We start from the raw sequence: 17,062 nt of genomic DNA on the forward strand, positions 1-17,062 counted from the left end.
CTCCATTGAATATATATATACCACTTCTTCTTTATCCATTTGTCCATCGATAGATATTTGGGCTTTTTCCATACTTTGGCTATTGTTGATAGTGCTGCTAAAAAATATTGGAGTGTATGTGTCCCTTCAAAACAGCATACTCTATCCCTTGGATAAATACCTGCTGGTGCAATTGCTGGGTCATAGGGTAGTTCTATTTTTAATTGTTTGAGGAATCTCCATACTGTTTTCCAGAGTGGCTACACCAGTTTGCATTCCCACCAGCAGTGCAAAACAGATCTTCTTTCTCTGCATCCTCGCCAACATCTGTTGTAGACTGAATTGTTAATATTAGCCATTCTGACAGGTATGAGGTGATATCTCAGTGTGGTTTTGATTTGTATTCCTCTATGATGAGTGATGTTGAACATTGTTTTATGTCTCTGTTGGTCACCTGGATGTTTTCTTTGGAGGAATGTCTCTTCATGTCTTTAGCCCATTTCTTCACTGGATTATTTGTTCTTTGGGTGTTGAATTTGATAAGTTCTTTATAGATATTGGATACTAACCCTTTATCTGATATGTCATTTGCAAATATCTTCTCCCATTCCGTCATTTGCCTTTCAGTTTTGCTGACTGTTTCCTTCTCTGTGCAGAAATTTTTATTTTGATGAGGTCCCAATCATTAATTTTTGCTTTTGTTTTCCTTGTCTCTGGAGACGTATTGAGTAAGAAGTTGTTGTGGCCGAGGTCAAAGAAGTTCTTGCCTGCTATCTCCTCCAGGATTTTGATGGCTTCTTGCCTTACATTTAGATCTATCATCCAGTTTGAGTTTATCTTTGTGTATGGTATAAGGAAATGGTTTAGGTTCATTTTTCTGCATGTTGCTGTCTAGTTTTCCCAACACCACTTGCTGAAGAGACTGTATTTATTCCATTGAATATTTGTTCCTGCTTTGTCAAAGATGAGTGGTCATACATCTATGGGTCCATTTCTGAGTTCTCTATTCTGTTCCATTGTTCTGAGTGTCTGTTCTTGTGCCAGTAACATACTGTCTTGATGATTACAGCTTTGTAATACAGCTTGAAGTCTGGGATTGTGATGCCTCCTGCTTTGGTTTTCTTTTCTAAGATTGCTTTGGGTATTCGGGTTTTTTTTCCTGGTTCCATACAAATTTTAGGATTGTTTGTTCTGACTCTGAAGAATGCTGGTGTTGTTTTGATAGGGATTGCATTCAATATGTAGATTGCTTTGGGTAGTATTGAGATTTTAACAATATTTGTTCTTCCTATCCAGAAGCATGGAATGTTTTTCCATTTTTTGTGTGTGTCTTCAATTTCTTTCATAAGATTTCTATAGTTTTCAGTGTATAGATTTTTCACACCTTTGGTTATATTTATTCCTAGGGATTTTATGGGTTTTGGTGCAATTGTAAATGGTATCGGTTCCTTGATTTCTCTTCCTGTTGCATCAATGTTGGTGTATAAGAATGCAACCTATTTCTGTGCTTTAATTTTATACCCTGCCACTCTGCTTAATTCATGGATCAGTTCTAGTAGTTTTTTGGTGGAATATTTTAGGTTTTCCATATAGAGTATCATGTCATCTGCAAAGAGTGAATGTTTGATCTGGATGATCTGGATGCCTTTTATTTCTTTGTGTTGTCTGATTGCAGAGGCTAAGACTTCCAATACTATGTTGAGTAACAGTGGCAAGAGTGGACATCCTTGTCTTGTTCCTGACCTTAAGGGGAAAGCTCTCAGTTTTCCCCCATTGAGGATGATATTAGTGTTGGGTCTTTCATATATGGCTTTTATGATCTTGAGATATGATCCTTCTATCACTACTTTCTTAAGGGTTTTTATCAAGAAAGGATGCTGTATTTTGTCAAATTCTTTCTTTGCATCTATTGAGAGGATCATGTGGTGCTTGTCCTTTCTTTTATTGATGTGATGAATCACATTGATTATTTTGCAGATAGTGAACCAGCCCTGCATCCCTAGCATAAGTCCTAAAAAAGAATAACTTTTTAAATGTATTATTGGGTCCAAATGGCTAATATCTTAGGATTTTTCCATCCATGTTCATCAAGGAGATTGGTCTATAGTTCCCCTTTTTAGTGGAGTTGTGTCTGCTTTTAGAATCAAGGTAATGCTGGTTTTATAGAAAGAGTTTGGAAGTTTTCCCTCCATCTCTACTTTTTGGAACAGCTTCAAAAGAATACGTGTTCACTCTTCTTTAAATGTTTGGTAGAATTCCCCTGGAAAGCCATCTAGCCCTGGACCCTTGTGTTTTGGGAGATTTTTAATTACTAATTTAATTTCATTACCAGTTATGGGTCTGTTCAAATTTTTTATTTCTTCCTTTTTCAGTTTTGATATTTATATGTTTCTAGGAATTTGTCCATTTCTTTCAGATTGCCCATCTTATTGGCGTATAATTGCTTATAATATTCTCTCATTATTTCTTTTATTTCTGCAGTATTGGTTGTGATCTCTCCTCTTTCATTCTTGAATTTATTTATTTGGGTCCTTTCCTTTTTTCTTTTCGATCAAACTGGCGGGGTTTATCAATTTCATTAATTCTTTCAAAGATCCAGCTTCTGGTTTCATTGATCTGTCCTGTTGTTGTAAGGGTTTTTTGTTTGCTTGTTTGTTTGTTTGTTTTGTTTTTTTGGTTTCGATAGCACTGATTTCTGCTGCAATCTTTATTATTTTCTGTCTTCTGCTGGTTTGGGGTTTTATTTGTTGTCCTTTTTCATCTCTTTGAAGTGTAAGGTTAGGTTGTGTATCTGAGACTTTTCTTCCTTCTTTAGGAAGGCGTGGATTGCTATATACTTCCCTCTTATGACTGTCTTTGCTTTACAAATGTTTTGGCTTGTCATTCTTTCATTTTCATTGGCTTCCATGTACTTTTTAATTTCCTCTTTCACTTCTTGGTTGGCCCATTCATTATTTAGTAGGATGTTCTTTAGTCTGCAAGTATTTGTTATCGTTCCAAATTTTCTCTTGTGGTTGATTTTGAGTTCGACAGTATTGTGGTCTGAAGATATGCACAGTATGATCTCAGTCTTTTTGTACTTGTTGAGGGCTGATCTGTGTCCCAGTATGTGATCTATTCTGGAGAATATTCCACGTGCACTCGAGGATGTGTATTCTGCTGCTTTAAGATTAAATGTTCTGAATATATCTGTTAAGTCCATCCTGTCCAGTATATCATTCAAAGCCATTGATTACTTGTTGATTTTCTGTTTAGATGGTCTGTCTTTTGCTGTAAGTGGGGTGTTGAAGTCCCCTACTATTATGGTATTATTATCAATAAGTTTCTTTATGTTTGTGATTGATTGATTTATATATTTGGGTGATTCATATTTGGAGCATGAATGTTTACAATTGTTAGATCTTCATGGTGGGTAGACCCCTTAATTATGATATAATGTCCTTCTTCAACTCTTGTTACAGTCTTTATTTTAAAGTCTAAATTGTCTGATATAAGTATGGCTACTCTGGCTTTCTTTTGGTGTCCATTAGCATGATAGATGGTTTTCCATCCCCCTACTTTCACTTTGAAGGTATCTTTAGGTTTAAAGTGGGTCTCTTGTAAACAGCATATAGATGGATCTTGTTTTCTTATCCATTCTGTTACCCTATGTCTGTTAATTGGACCATTTAGTCCATTCCCATTTAGAGTGAGTACTGAAAGATATGAGTTTATTACCATTATGTTTCTTGTAGAATTAGAGTTTCTGGTGGTGTTCTCTGGTCCTTTCTAGTCTTTGTTGCTTTTGGGTTTTTTTTTTTTTCTTTTTTCCCATTGTTTCTCTCCTCAGAGAGTCCTGCTTAGAGTTTCTTGCAGGGCTGGTTTAGGGTTACAAACTCCTTTAATTTTTGTTTGTCTAGGAAAGTTTTAATCTCTCCTTCTATTTTGGATGACAGCCTTCCTGGATAAAGAATTCTTGGGTGTATATTTTTCCAATTCAGCACATTGAATATATCTGGCCACTCCTTTCTGGCTTGCCAAGTTTCTGTGGATAGTCTCTGAGAAACTGGTCTATCTTCCTTTGTAGGTTAAGGACTTTTATCCCCCATGCTACTTTCATGACTCTTTCCTTGCCTGAGTATTTTGTAAATTTGACTGTGACATGCCTTGTTGATGGTCAGTTTTTGTTGAATTCTGTGGGAGTCCCCTGCGCTCCTTGGATTTTGATGTCTGTGTCTTTCCCCAGGTTAGGAAAGCTTTTGCTATGATTTGCTCACATAACCTTTCTACTCCTTTTTCTCTCTTTTCATCTTATGAGACCCTATGATTCTGATGTTATTTCTTTTTAATGAGTCACTGATTTCTCTCATTCCTAAATCATGCTCTTTTACTTTAGTCTCCCTCTTTTTTTCTGCTTTATTATTCTCCATAAGTTTGTCCTCTATATTGCTGGTTCACTGCTCTTCATTATCCATCCTTGCCACCATGGCATCCATTCAAGATTGATAAATCCCTTTTATCTCTGTAGAGAGGGATTCTAATCTATTTTTGACCCCAGCTAGTATTCTTATTATCATGATTCTAAATTCTGGTTCAGACATCTTGCTTATATCTGTGTTGGTTAAGTCCCTGGCTGTCGTTTCTTCCTGTTCTTTCTTTTGGGATGAATTCCTTTGTTTCACCATTTTGAAGGAAGAAAAGGAATTAATAAGGTAAAAAAAATTTTAATTAAAAAATTTAAAACAACACACATACACACACACACACAAAATCAAATAAATGATGCTAGATCCTAGGTGTATTTTGGTCTGGTTATTGAAAGATGCTTGATTGATTAGAGAAAGAAAAAAAAGGAAATCATTTGAAAATTTGAGAAAATGATTACGATGAAATAGAATAACTGGAAATAATGGAAGTAAAATAGAATTTGAAACAATTACAAAAAGTAAGAAATTAGCAGAAAAAATAAAGAAAAATATTTTTAATAAAAATTGAAAATAAAAATAAAATTTTCTTGTTCTGTATTCAAGTAAAGGAAACGAAAAGGAAAAAAAAGAAAATTGAATAGATAGACCAGCGAACAGACTGAAATACGATTGATATTACATCGCTTTCCTTTAGAAGTCAAACTATGAAACACTTTACAGTCTGCAAACTAAGCAGGTGGAGAGATTTGCAGTGTTTATGAAGAGTGAGGTTGAACCAGTTGGACAGAGCTTAGTGTAATGGCTCCGTTCTCCACTAGATGACGCTGCTTAGCTTACTAGGGTGGATCGTTGTGGTGCCTGTAGGTGTGTACGTGCGTGAGCGGGCGAGGTGAAAATGGCATCACTCAGCTACCCAGAGTCTAGTATCTATCAGTACTCTGTGCTCTCCAGGACCAGGAATCGCGCACCCATCCTATGTGTTGGGCTTCCATCCACTCCCTGCTTTTACACTGTGCATGGCTACGGCGTCAGGTTGCTAGGTGGCGCTTCCTTCCTGAGTTTTATCTCAGAAGCGGCTATGCTTCCCGACCCCTCACTTCTGAGGACTAGGGCTTTGACCCGCTCAGATCCTCTGTGTGTGGGAGGGTCTCACTGAGCAATGGCCGAGTGCCAGCTGCACCCAGGAACATTCACAGGACTGTGCTCTGCTGCTGATGTCCAGAGACTGCGGCTGGGTACTAGCCGACCCCAGAAAAAGTTCACATGATCTTGTAGCAGCAGCGTTTCAGGGATTATGAAAAACCACGCGTGGCCTGAGGACCTCCCAGACCCACTCTGCTCCTGGGGATTCACCCTTCCCACCAGAGCACTGCCAGGTATGGAGCTGCAGAGTTTCAGACTCTATGCTTCGCCTGTTTATAGAGTCTCAATGGAATTTAAACCCTCTCCTTTCTCTTTTCTCCCTTTTTAGTTCAGTTCCTGCAGCTATTTCCACTTTTCCACCTTCTCTCCAGCTGTTTTTACGGGGGCTGCTTTTCCTGTACCCTCCCCTGTCTCCGTTCTCTCTCCACAAGCAAATACAGCTCCCTGCCCTCCGTGGCTTCTCTCTCCCCTAGTTCGCCTCTCCGCATCACGTACCTGCTGAGTTCTGCAGTTCAGGTTGTGCAGATTGTTGTGTTAATCCTCAAATCAGTTTTCTAGGTGTGCTGGATGGCTTAGTGTTGATCTGGCTGTATTTCATATACCCAGGACGGAAAAAAGACTTCCGTGCTGTTCCGCCATCTTGGCTCCTCCTGCTATCAATTTTTAAAGTGGTCAGCTTTATAAATTGTGATCTGTGGTTTATATCTTTTCNTGATATTACATCGCTTTCCTTTAGAAGTCAAACTATGAAACACTTTACAGTCTGCAAACTAAGCAGGTGGAGAGATTTGCAGTGTTTATGAAGAGTGAGGTTGAACCAGTTGGACAGAGCTTAGTGTAATGGCTCCGTTCTCCACTAGATGACGCTGCTTAGCTTACTAGGGTGGATCCTTGTGGTGCCTGTAGGTGTGTATGTGCGTGAGCGGGCGAGGTGAAAATGGCATCACTCAGCTACCCAGAGTCTAGTATCTATCAGTACTCTGTGCTCTCCAGGACCAGGAATCGCGCACCCATCCTATGTGTTGGGCTTCCATCCACTCCCTGCTTTTACACTGTGCATGGCTACGGCGTCAGGTTGCTAGGTGGCGCTTCCTTCCTGAGTTTTATCTCAGAAGCGGCTATGCTTCCCGACCCCTCACTTCTGAGGACTAGGGCTTTGACCCGCTCAGATCCTCTGTGTGTGGGAGGGTCTCACTGAGCAATGGCCGAGTGCCAGCTGCACCCAGGAACATTCACAGGACTGTGCTCTGCTGCTGATGTCCAGAGACTGCGGCTGGGTACTAGCCGACCCCAGAAAAAGTTCACATGATCTTGTAGCAGCAGCGTTTCAGGGATTATGAAAAACCACGCGTGGCCTGAGGACCTCCCAGACCCACTCTGCTCCTGGGGATTCACCCTTCCCACCAGAGCACTGCCAGGTATGGAGCTGCAGAGTTTCAGACTCTATGCTTCGCCTGTTTATAGAGTCTCAATGGAATTTAAACCCTCTCCTTTCTCTTTTCTCCCTTTTTAGTTCAGTTCCTGCAGCTATTTCCACTTTTCCACCTTCTCTCCAGCTGTTTTTACGGGGGCTGCTTTTCCTGTACCCTCCCCTGTCTCCGTTCTCTCTCCACAAGCAAATACAGCTCCCTGCCCTCCGTGGCTTCTCTCTCCCCTAGTTCGCCTCTCCGCATCACGTACCTGCTGAGTTCTGCAGTTCAGGTTGTGCAGATTGTTGTGTTAATCCTCAAATCAGTTTTCTAGGTGTGCTGGATGGCTTAGTGTTGATCTGGCTGTATTTCATATACCCGGGACGGAAAAAAGACTTCCGTGCTGTTCCGCCATCTTGGCTCCTCCTGCTATCAATTTTTAAAGTGGTCAGCTTTATAAATTGTGATCTGTGGTTTATATCTTTTCATGAGCATATCTATAACCCAATCATAAGCTATTTTATATTAATTATTTCCTGTTTTTTAATCTTTTGAATGCACAAATTTAACTAAGTTCCAAAAATTCTCCAATTAATAAGAACACATATAAAACGCAATTTTTATAATTCTGCAATAGTCAGTGCAACATTTCCTGTCTAGTTGGCCTAATTTGGGGGTTACAGAATTCAATTCATCAACTTTGGGCATTGATTTCTATAGTACTGACAAGTAAGAATAACTATCATAAGCCAGTGTCATAATAACAGGTGCCGTGTATTATAAAACTCCTTGAAAATAGTCTAAAATATGATTTCAATGATAGATACTTAAAGTCCAGTGTGGAGAAATTCAGTTTATGATATATTATAGTCAAGTTGGTTCTTAAAAGTGATGTAGTAGTTTGCACAATTATGTGAGAAAGATAAGAAAAGTATTTTAAATTAATCCAGGCTAAAATGAATGATCAGAACTTCTAGTTAACCTTTCAAATTCAGCACACAACTGTACAATTTGAGCTTCACTACCTTAATTGTTCGTAATATTCTTGTTCACACACTCATTGATTTGGATCTGTAGCCAATGCAACTTGGACACATTTTTAATGTCATGGGATGGTTTAATTCATGTTTTTTGAAGCTTTAAGGAAATTAGTAGAAGTTGCTTGTCAAGCTATATATACTAGTTTTCACCTCACATGATGTAATCAAATTACTTCAAAATCATGGGAATATTCCCAGCCCAGTAAAAGAAGCAGTATGTGAGCCACTGACTATGAAACATGGTATATATAGTATACAATATATCTGTGTGTGTGTGTGTGTGTGTGTGTGTGTGTGGTGTTTGCATTTCCAGAACCTAGCTGAATACTTGACTCATAATAGACACTCAGTAAAACTCATAAACTTTTCATCAATATATTGCTGCCCTATTAAGTTATTACTGAGAAATTTCACATGAACATATGTTGTGTCAGAAGTACACAGGTGGTTTTATGACACCTAGGAATATTCTAGAGCATTTCTTATTCTTTGGTAATCATTCCTTATTCCTTGGTTTTCTTCATCATGACATTCCTCTAACTGCTAAACTTGTCTGTCTTTGCTTTAAGTTTGGCTGGCAAATTCATGGCAAGGGAGCAGTCTTTGGCCCTCCCAACCCCACAGCAGTCATTACTAATCAATCATAACACTATTTCTGACTGATCCCGTGGAATTCTCTAAAAATACAGTGTTTCAGAAGCTACTACCAATGGATTTGAGTTGGCATAGTTTTGAAACCTATTTGTCATTCTTGACTTAATTTAGAAGATTAAATTTCTGTGTAACATCAACACAGCAAAGAACCTTGTGCTAATGACATAACTACTTGTTTATTAATGTTTTTGAAAATCTTTTAAATATGGGCTGTGAATATTGTTATATTTTTCTGATAATGTTAAAGATGAGTCCTTAGGAAAGACAATAGTTTTTGCCCAGTTAAAGATAGTTCATAAGCGATAGAGGATTGTTATTTTTTAGCTATATATTTGCACCACTTTGTTTTTAAGACATGTAACATCTCTTGATAGTTTAAAAAGTATGTTTTATCTTGCTCATAGTTTGGAGTATAAAGAATATGAGCCTGTCCTGGTTGTATCTAGCAGATGTACCCAAATACCGACCCTGTTGCAAATTGTGTGACTAACTGTAAGTTGTCTCCTTAAATTAATTAGCTGGAAGCTGATGACAGTAGTTGCCTTGCCTCCAGTGAGGCAACCTTTCAGGCTAAAATTCTGGCAGATGTTAGCATGGTTAATACCTGACTTGTTTTCCTGGTTCTATTTACCAGTTGTGAGAAATATTTGAATTCATTACTCTAAAGTTTCTCCCTAAGCAGCATCTAGGTTTTAAAATGACATTGACTTCAAGCAGGACTAAATGATTATATGGTATTGTGCTTTCTCTTAAAAACAGGTCAGGCAGGTGCCCTAGATGCCAGTTAGTGTGGATACAAGAGGCAGATCATTAAGTTTCCATAGTGCTACCTGTCTGTCTCTCCCAATTTAAAAACCAGAATATTATTTTTCAAATTCTATAGATAGATGGCTGGTCACCTTATAGGTTAATCCAATCCTACCTGGAAAATAACTGTAAAGATTAATTCACCAGACATGTAGTTATCAGCAAGATGCTCAGCATATAAGAAATATATTATGAATGTAGCAATAGGGCAGTCTAAATGAAACATACAATCATGTACCCCATTTGGGGGTGGATTCACCATTAGTGTATTCAGTCACATATAAAAGACAACTCTAACACATGGCCCATCATGTCCATCTCCCAGGACAGTACAATGGAGGTTTTAGCAGCCAAACCTCGGCATGAAAATTGGGTGGTATTTGCTAGATTCCAAAAGGAATTCAACATTTCTTTACTTTGGATATGAGGAAAAATGCACTGAAAGCAAAAGAGTCAACCATAAGTAGAGGGCAGGAACATCTTACATGGTTTAGGAGCAAATACTCTCTTTGGCTGTCAGGTTCCTCTTGTCTATAACAGCTAATTACCTGGAAAAAATTAATTTTAATATATAGAAAGAAGGAATCTCCACAAATTTTATGGCTTTGGTTTAATTACGAAACCAACCTGGTAAACCCACTCACTACTGAAATGGTTTCCTGTATGTTGTTGCAGGTATTTGATCCAGGTTTTTTCTGTCTTCATTGTGAGTGATCATTTGGTTGATTGAAAATCAAGTCATAAATGGCAGAAAAAATGTGCTCATTCTAAAGTTTGATTTGGAGGTTTTAATAATTTCTTGTGGTTGTCATATAATGCAAATTAGAATAGATTTAATATCACAACTTGCCTATTTCATAATAGATACTTTTTACTCACTGTAGGTAAAATTTATACAATTTTTTTTCTTCACAATAGCTCATGCATAAGTCCTGGCAGACATTTTATTTTCTTATTTTTACATTTACCTCATTTCCTACTGAACTAATATGTTGCTATGGCATCATATTCAATATATGAAGTAAACCTATTTTCCATTTTGAGCCTGTGCCAGTGGTACAGTCATTTCTCCAGTTATTCGGGTTTGAAACTTTGGTCTTCCCCTGGTGATGATCTATTGTCTCTCATCCTACTCTTCGCTCCTGCTCTAGATTTGAAGTAGCCTCCTCCTCTCATGCGTTTGTAACTATCTGGCATATGGCCTGTTTTCCAACTGGGTAACTCTTTGGGTGCCAGGAGCTTGACTGTGTTGCCTACCTTGCTATATCAAGGACAGACACAGTGCCTGGATCCCAAATATTTATCATTCAGTAAAAATTAAGTGAAGGAATAAATTGAAAATAGGTCATTATGAGATGGTGGTTGGACCCAAACCTGCATTCTCTTCTCCTACATTCAACTGCTCCCCAAATATTACTTAAAATCTGATTTAATTTTTCCACTCAGTTTAGAAATTAAAAACTATGATTATCATCTTGTGCTACATTAAATATAAATGTGTGTGTGTGTGTGTGTGTGTGTGTGTGTTGAATTGCCTGAGTGATGGGTCAAGAGGAGCAATTTTTGTTATTCATACTAAGCCCTTTTCAATCATGCAGGAGTTATGCAAGTGACACTTGCAGGTTGGAGGCTAGTTGTTAGAGGAACTACCCCCATGTGATTAGAAGATAAGAACTTTCAGCCCTACCCTTCCGCCTCTGAGTAGGGGACTGACAGTGGATTGAGTTAATCACCAACAGTCCATGATTTAATCAAACACGCTCAAGTAATGGAAACTCTAATAAAACTCTAAATGCAGAGGTTTGGAGAGCTTCTGGGTTGGTGCATGTTGCCTCTATGATGTCTGAAAGGTAGTGTATACCAAAATCTACAGGGGCAGAAATTTGTGTGCTCAGGACCTTTCTAGAACTCACCTTATGTACCTCTTCATCTGGTAGTTTATTTTTATCCTTTGTAATATCCTTTATAATAAACTGGAAGTATTAAATAAAGTGTTTCCTTGAGCCATGACAGCAAATTGTCAAATGGAGGATTGGAGATGTGAGAACTCCTGACTTATAGCCAAGGTAGGCAGACATGTGGGTAACTTGGGAACCCACAAACTGCAGTTGGGATCTGAAGTGGGAGGTGGCTTGTAGGACTGAGCCCTTACCCTGTGGGATCTGGACAGAGTCCAGGTAGTTAGTGTCAGAATTATTTAATGTGCGGGGAAGGGCCACATTTGGTGTCAGAACTGTTGTGAGTACAGAAAGTTTTCTTTTAGAATCACACTTGATTGCCTTCCTTTTCTTTTCCTTTCACAGTGCTAGTTCAGGCTTTATATTTTATCTCTCACCTGTGTTAAGCTTTTCCTCAGTTAGGCTGCGAAGGGCCCACCTCATCCTCAGGCTCGTCTCTCATCATCCGTTCACGTTATGCTACTCTCTGAGGAACATAGTCCATTCCCAAATGCCTCATGATCATTTGTTAAATTATGCCTTTCTTTATGCTTTTCATCCTCCAGTCATCCTCTCCACTCTTTTGAATTGAAAATGTATGACTTAAGATCTGCCTAAAACATATTCTCCTCTGAGAAGTTTCCCAGTTTCCCTTTGAACCACCCAATATAGGGTGCTGTTTCTCCTATGAACCAGGATTCATAGGTCCAGGAATCAAGGGGTGGAAATGCGGAGTGACACAACTCACTGTTACCCTTAGTAACACAGCAGCAAAACTTTTGCTTCCTGTTCCCGTGACTTTATGTTATTCTGGCCCGGAGTTCTTAGTTCCAGAGAGAGGAATGCTTCCACAAAGAGACACAATAATGCCATTGAACTGGAAGTTAAGACAGCCCGCTGGCCACTTGAGGCTCCTCATGCCTCTGAATCAAGAGGCATGGAAGGGGTTTATGGTGTTGGCTGGGGGGATAAGTCCTGACCACCAACGGGAAATGGATTGCTACTTTATAACAGAGGTAGGGAAGAGTATGTCTGGAACACAGGCAATCCCTTAGGGTGTCTCTTGGTATTACCATGCCTGTGTTTATGGCCAATGGAAAACGACAACAACCCAATCCAGGCAAGATTAGTCTGGAACTTGACATGGACAGACTAACCTTGCCTGGATTGGGTTATTGTCATTTTCCAGACAGCACTGCACTGTTCTTAAAGTTTTTTGCTCAGTATTGTAGTGTCCATCTTGGAGAAACTTTTTTTTTTTTTTTTCATTTCACAACTCAGTAAAAACAACCAATATCAAGAAGGTAAATTGCTTGCTAAAAGAAGAGATCTTCTTACTTTCAGGAGCCCTGCTTGTCCATGAAGGATTTCAGTATTTCATAAAAACCATCTTAAGCTAAATCTGAAATGGGACTGACATAACGTTATGCTTTTCTATGGGTCTTGTATATTTTTTAATTTTACATTAAAGAAATAATAATAATAAAAAGATTAGTAATTGTCCAGACCAATCGGGATTAAAAGTTTGGATGACCTCACTAGGTAAAGAATTATGACCAGTGGATGTGTTTGCTGAAAACTAGGGTTATACCGAATGGGTAGTAGAGGAATGCTGGCTACCACCACATGATCAGTTACAGAAACAAGGACTATAATTGTCATGAGTATTCCTTATTCTATTATGAATACATTTGTGTGTATATACACATATTAAACAAATGTGTTTGTTTCCTTTCCTCCCTTAGTCTTTTATCATGAATATAAAATGTATTGATTTTATGTCAGTATTTATGTATTATTAATTTTGATTCATAGTACTAAAGTGCTAAAATATCAGGAAAAAATAAATGTATTTTTTAAATGTTTATTTATTTTGAGAGAGAGAGTAAGCATACACGTGGAGGGAATGGCAGAGAGACAGAGGAAGAGAGAATCCCAAGCAGGGTCCATACTACACTGATGTGCAGAGCCCACACAGGGCTGGATCTCACAAACTGTGAGATCATGACCTGAGCCAAAAGAAAGAGTCATATAGTAAAACGACTGAGCCGTCCCTGTGCCCCAGGAGAAAAATAAATAGTATTCAAGGACTTCATGTCCTCTTCTGGAGAAGGAATTAGTGCCTTTTCAGTTGTACACAACTTAGTTGTGTTAAATTAGGTGGAATTATGACCTCATTATTGCCTTTATTGGGAGATTAAAGATAGTTGAAGGAAATGTGTATAAGTATTAAATTGAGAAAGGGCAGAGTTATGATGGTTAATTTTATGTGTCAACTTGACTGAGCCCAGATAGTTGATAAAACATTACGTCTGGTGTTTCTGTAAGGGCTCTGGAAGAGATCAGCACTTGAGTTGGTGAACTGAGTGAAGCAAATGGCCACCACTAATGTGGGTAGACAGCATCCTCTCCGTTGCATGCCCAAAACAGAACAAAAAGGCATAGAAAAGACAGATTCCTCCCCCTCCCCCCAACACACACACACACATACACTCTGCTTGAGCTGAGACATTTATCTTCTTCTGGTCTCAGACATTGGTACTTCTGTTTCTTGGGTTTTATGATTCAGAGCGGATTTACATCATCAGTGTACCATCAACCCCCTCTCATTCACTGAATCACACCACCAGCTTACTTGATTCTCCAGCTTGCAGAAGTAAATCACAGGACTCCTTGGACTCCTTAAGTACATGAGCCATTTCCTATAATAAATCTCTCTTTCTCTATGTATACATATGTGTATACATCTCCCTCTCTCTCATGTACACATAGGAATACATGTTAACAAATTCTGTTTATGTGTGTGTGTTATAAATTATATATATATACATACATACAGAGAGAGAGAGATTTTACTTTTCTAGAAAATCCTAATACACCTTTACATTCTACTTTATGTTCCTTTCTTTTCCCCATGTTTCATATTACTTCACTATATTAATATTATAGCTCTTATGTTTTATTATAGTCAGTTGATTCTATGTCTCTCTTCCCATAGGATCTTCTACTCTGTGGAGTCCTTCAGGACTTAATTTTGCTAATTTTAGCAAAGGACCACCACACTATCAACCATCTGAAAGACTGGCTGGCTAGCTATGGAAGAGTCCCTTTTTATTTCATCACTTGCTTGTCGTCTACATTCTAGCTCAGGCTTCTTTTTGTAATAATAATAGCATGTGATATAATTCATACTGAGCAACAAGGTAGTCATGTTCTGTATTCAATCTCTACTCAATATTTAAAAGTTGTACCTTTTTATCAATTTAAGAAATCATCTTCCATAATGCCATCTTCCCATTGTCCGCATTTAACTATACCTCACAAATTTTGCATGGTCACAAACACCTCAACTGTGATACATCCCTAAAAGTATGCAGCAGCACCTGAACTAGCAGAGAGAATTTGACCTTTGTTTGGAGAAAATTGTTATTCAAAAGTAGCATGATTTCATCTAAGATTAAAAACCACATGCCATTCATGGACAATGAGGAGATCCCACAAATAATAGCAATTCCTAACTAATACCAACTTTCTACATCAAATAACGTGTCTCAGATATGGTTAACATAGTAAAGTTGGTTTCCTACTGCACTTTTCTGGCAGGGCAGACTCTTGTTAATTGAAAGGCTGGTGAAGCTTGTCTCCAGAATTCTTTTTTATTTTTTTTATTTTTATTTATTTCTAGGAGAGAGAGAGACAGCGTCAGCAGGAGAGGGTCAGAGAGAGAGGGAGACACAGACTCCGAAACAGGCTCCAGGCTCTGAGCTGGCAGTCAGCACAGATCCCGACGCGGGGCTCGAACCCACCAACCGCAAGATCATGACCTAAGCGAAAGTCGGACGCTTAACCGACTAAGCCACCCAGGCGCCCCTCCAGAATTCTTATTAGTTTTCCTTTCACGGTCCCTCTCCCTACCCTACTGAGACTTGTTCTTTTCCACCCTTGATTATTAATCCTCTCCACTTTGGACCCCATTTTAAACCCATTATTCCAGGAAGTGTGGGGCTTCATTTGCTTATCCACCCTCTTCAAAAGGGAGTATAAAGCTATTTACAATTAGAAGTTTGGGTTCTAGTGTGCAATACTAGGAAAATGTTTTAAACTTTTGGGTATCTCTCGTCTCTCATGTGGCAATTTTGAGAATAATATCAGTAATGCATCTTAAAATGCATTGTAAACACTTGGGCAATTTTCTCAGTCATGTTACTGTTGGCATTTCTCAGTCATGTTACTTCCATGTAACTTCTGCATGGAAGGCTGTCCTATGCATTGTAGGATTTTAAGCAGTAAATGGTAACAGAATATGCCACCTCAAAATATGACTATAGGAGTGCAGGACATGCCACCCCCAAATATGTCACTTTGGTATGTTGTTTATCTTGAGCTGCAGGCACTTGCAAAACAGCAAATGCAGGGAGAGGCTTTCTCTGAACTCCCCTTAACTGCCTAAAGACAAATTCTAGAAAAGGAACTCAATTGTCACAGATCTTATGGGGAGTTTCATCAACCAGGAAGACTGACTCATCATAGGACAGGAAATTAGAAATTGACATCACACCCAGACTTTGTCATAAATTAACATGTCTCCCATCTATTCTTCTAAAGACTCATCCATATTTCCTAAAAGTCATTTACTCTCTTCTCTTTCCTGTTAAACTGGTATTTAATCCTGAATTCTGGAACTACCTCTTTGAGCTACTCTTTTCCCTGGGTATCTCCCATGCATATGTGAGGTATACATGTTAATCAACTTCTGTTTGTTTTTCTCCACTTAATTTATCTTTTATTACAGGGATCCCATCCACAAACTCAGAAAGGTATAGGAAACATTACTTCTTTCTCCCTTACAGCAGTATCCCTGGCCTATACCTACTGGATACCATTAGCATTTCCCCCTTTTCTTTGGATGTACAAAAAAAAATGTCTTCAGACATTTTCAAATGTTTGCTTGGGGCAAAATCATCCCAGTTGAGAACTATTGCTCAAGGGCATCCATTCCCACTCCACTTCTAGTAGTTCTTCCTGGCTCCAACATGTAGAAACGTTTGCCTTCCTGGTTATAACGGCAAGGTAACCAACCCTTACCTTCTTCCAGCCCCTCAGAGATGGAACAAAGGAACAGAGCATGCTCAAACCCTGACACCGTCTTAGTATTTTCTTTGTGGGTTATGGAAAACCACAAAAACACAGTAGAGCACTCCATTCAAACCCCGACCGGAAGTGACTTGGGCAATCATGAACATGGTTTCTAATAGAGTAATGTTGAGACCCTCGGGCAATCCAGGCAGCTGCCTTTTGAGTTTTTGTTTGAACAAACTGAGGGCTGTCTTAAGAACTTGCTGCTTGTTCTAGCTAACACCTGAGATTGACCGCTAATCTCCTTTTGTTAGGGTGTTTCCTAAAAAGGGCTTGCAATAGTGAATCCTTTTCCTGCCTTTTATATCTCCTACAACTCAGAGTCTTTCTCAATGACCTGAAGCCATTTACTTCTAGATGAAATGTAATCATCTAGAAGGATAGAGCCTCTGTCTCCCAGTGTTTTTGAAAGGATAGAATCTTAATTTACATAATTGTCAGCTAAAAGACACCTCTGGCCTAATTGACAAGAACAGTGACCCACTTTTAGGGCTTTTCCACTTCCCGGACTGCCCACATGCCATTTGTGTCATTTCCCCATGCTATCCCCT

The sequence above is a fragment of the Crocuta crocuta genome, unplaced genomic scaffold (genome assembly GCF_008692635.1).
Source record: "Crocuta crocuta isolate KB4526 unplaced genomic scaffold, BGI_CrCroc_1.0 scaffold270, whole genome shotgun sequence".
Classification (NCBI taxonomy): Eukaryota; Metazoa; Chordata; class Mammalia; order Carnivora; family Hyaenidae; genus Crocuta; species Crocuta crocuta.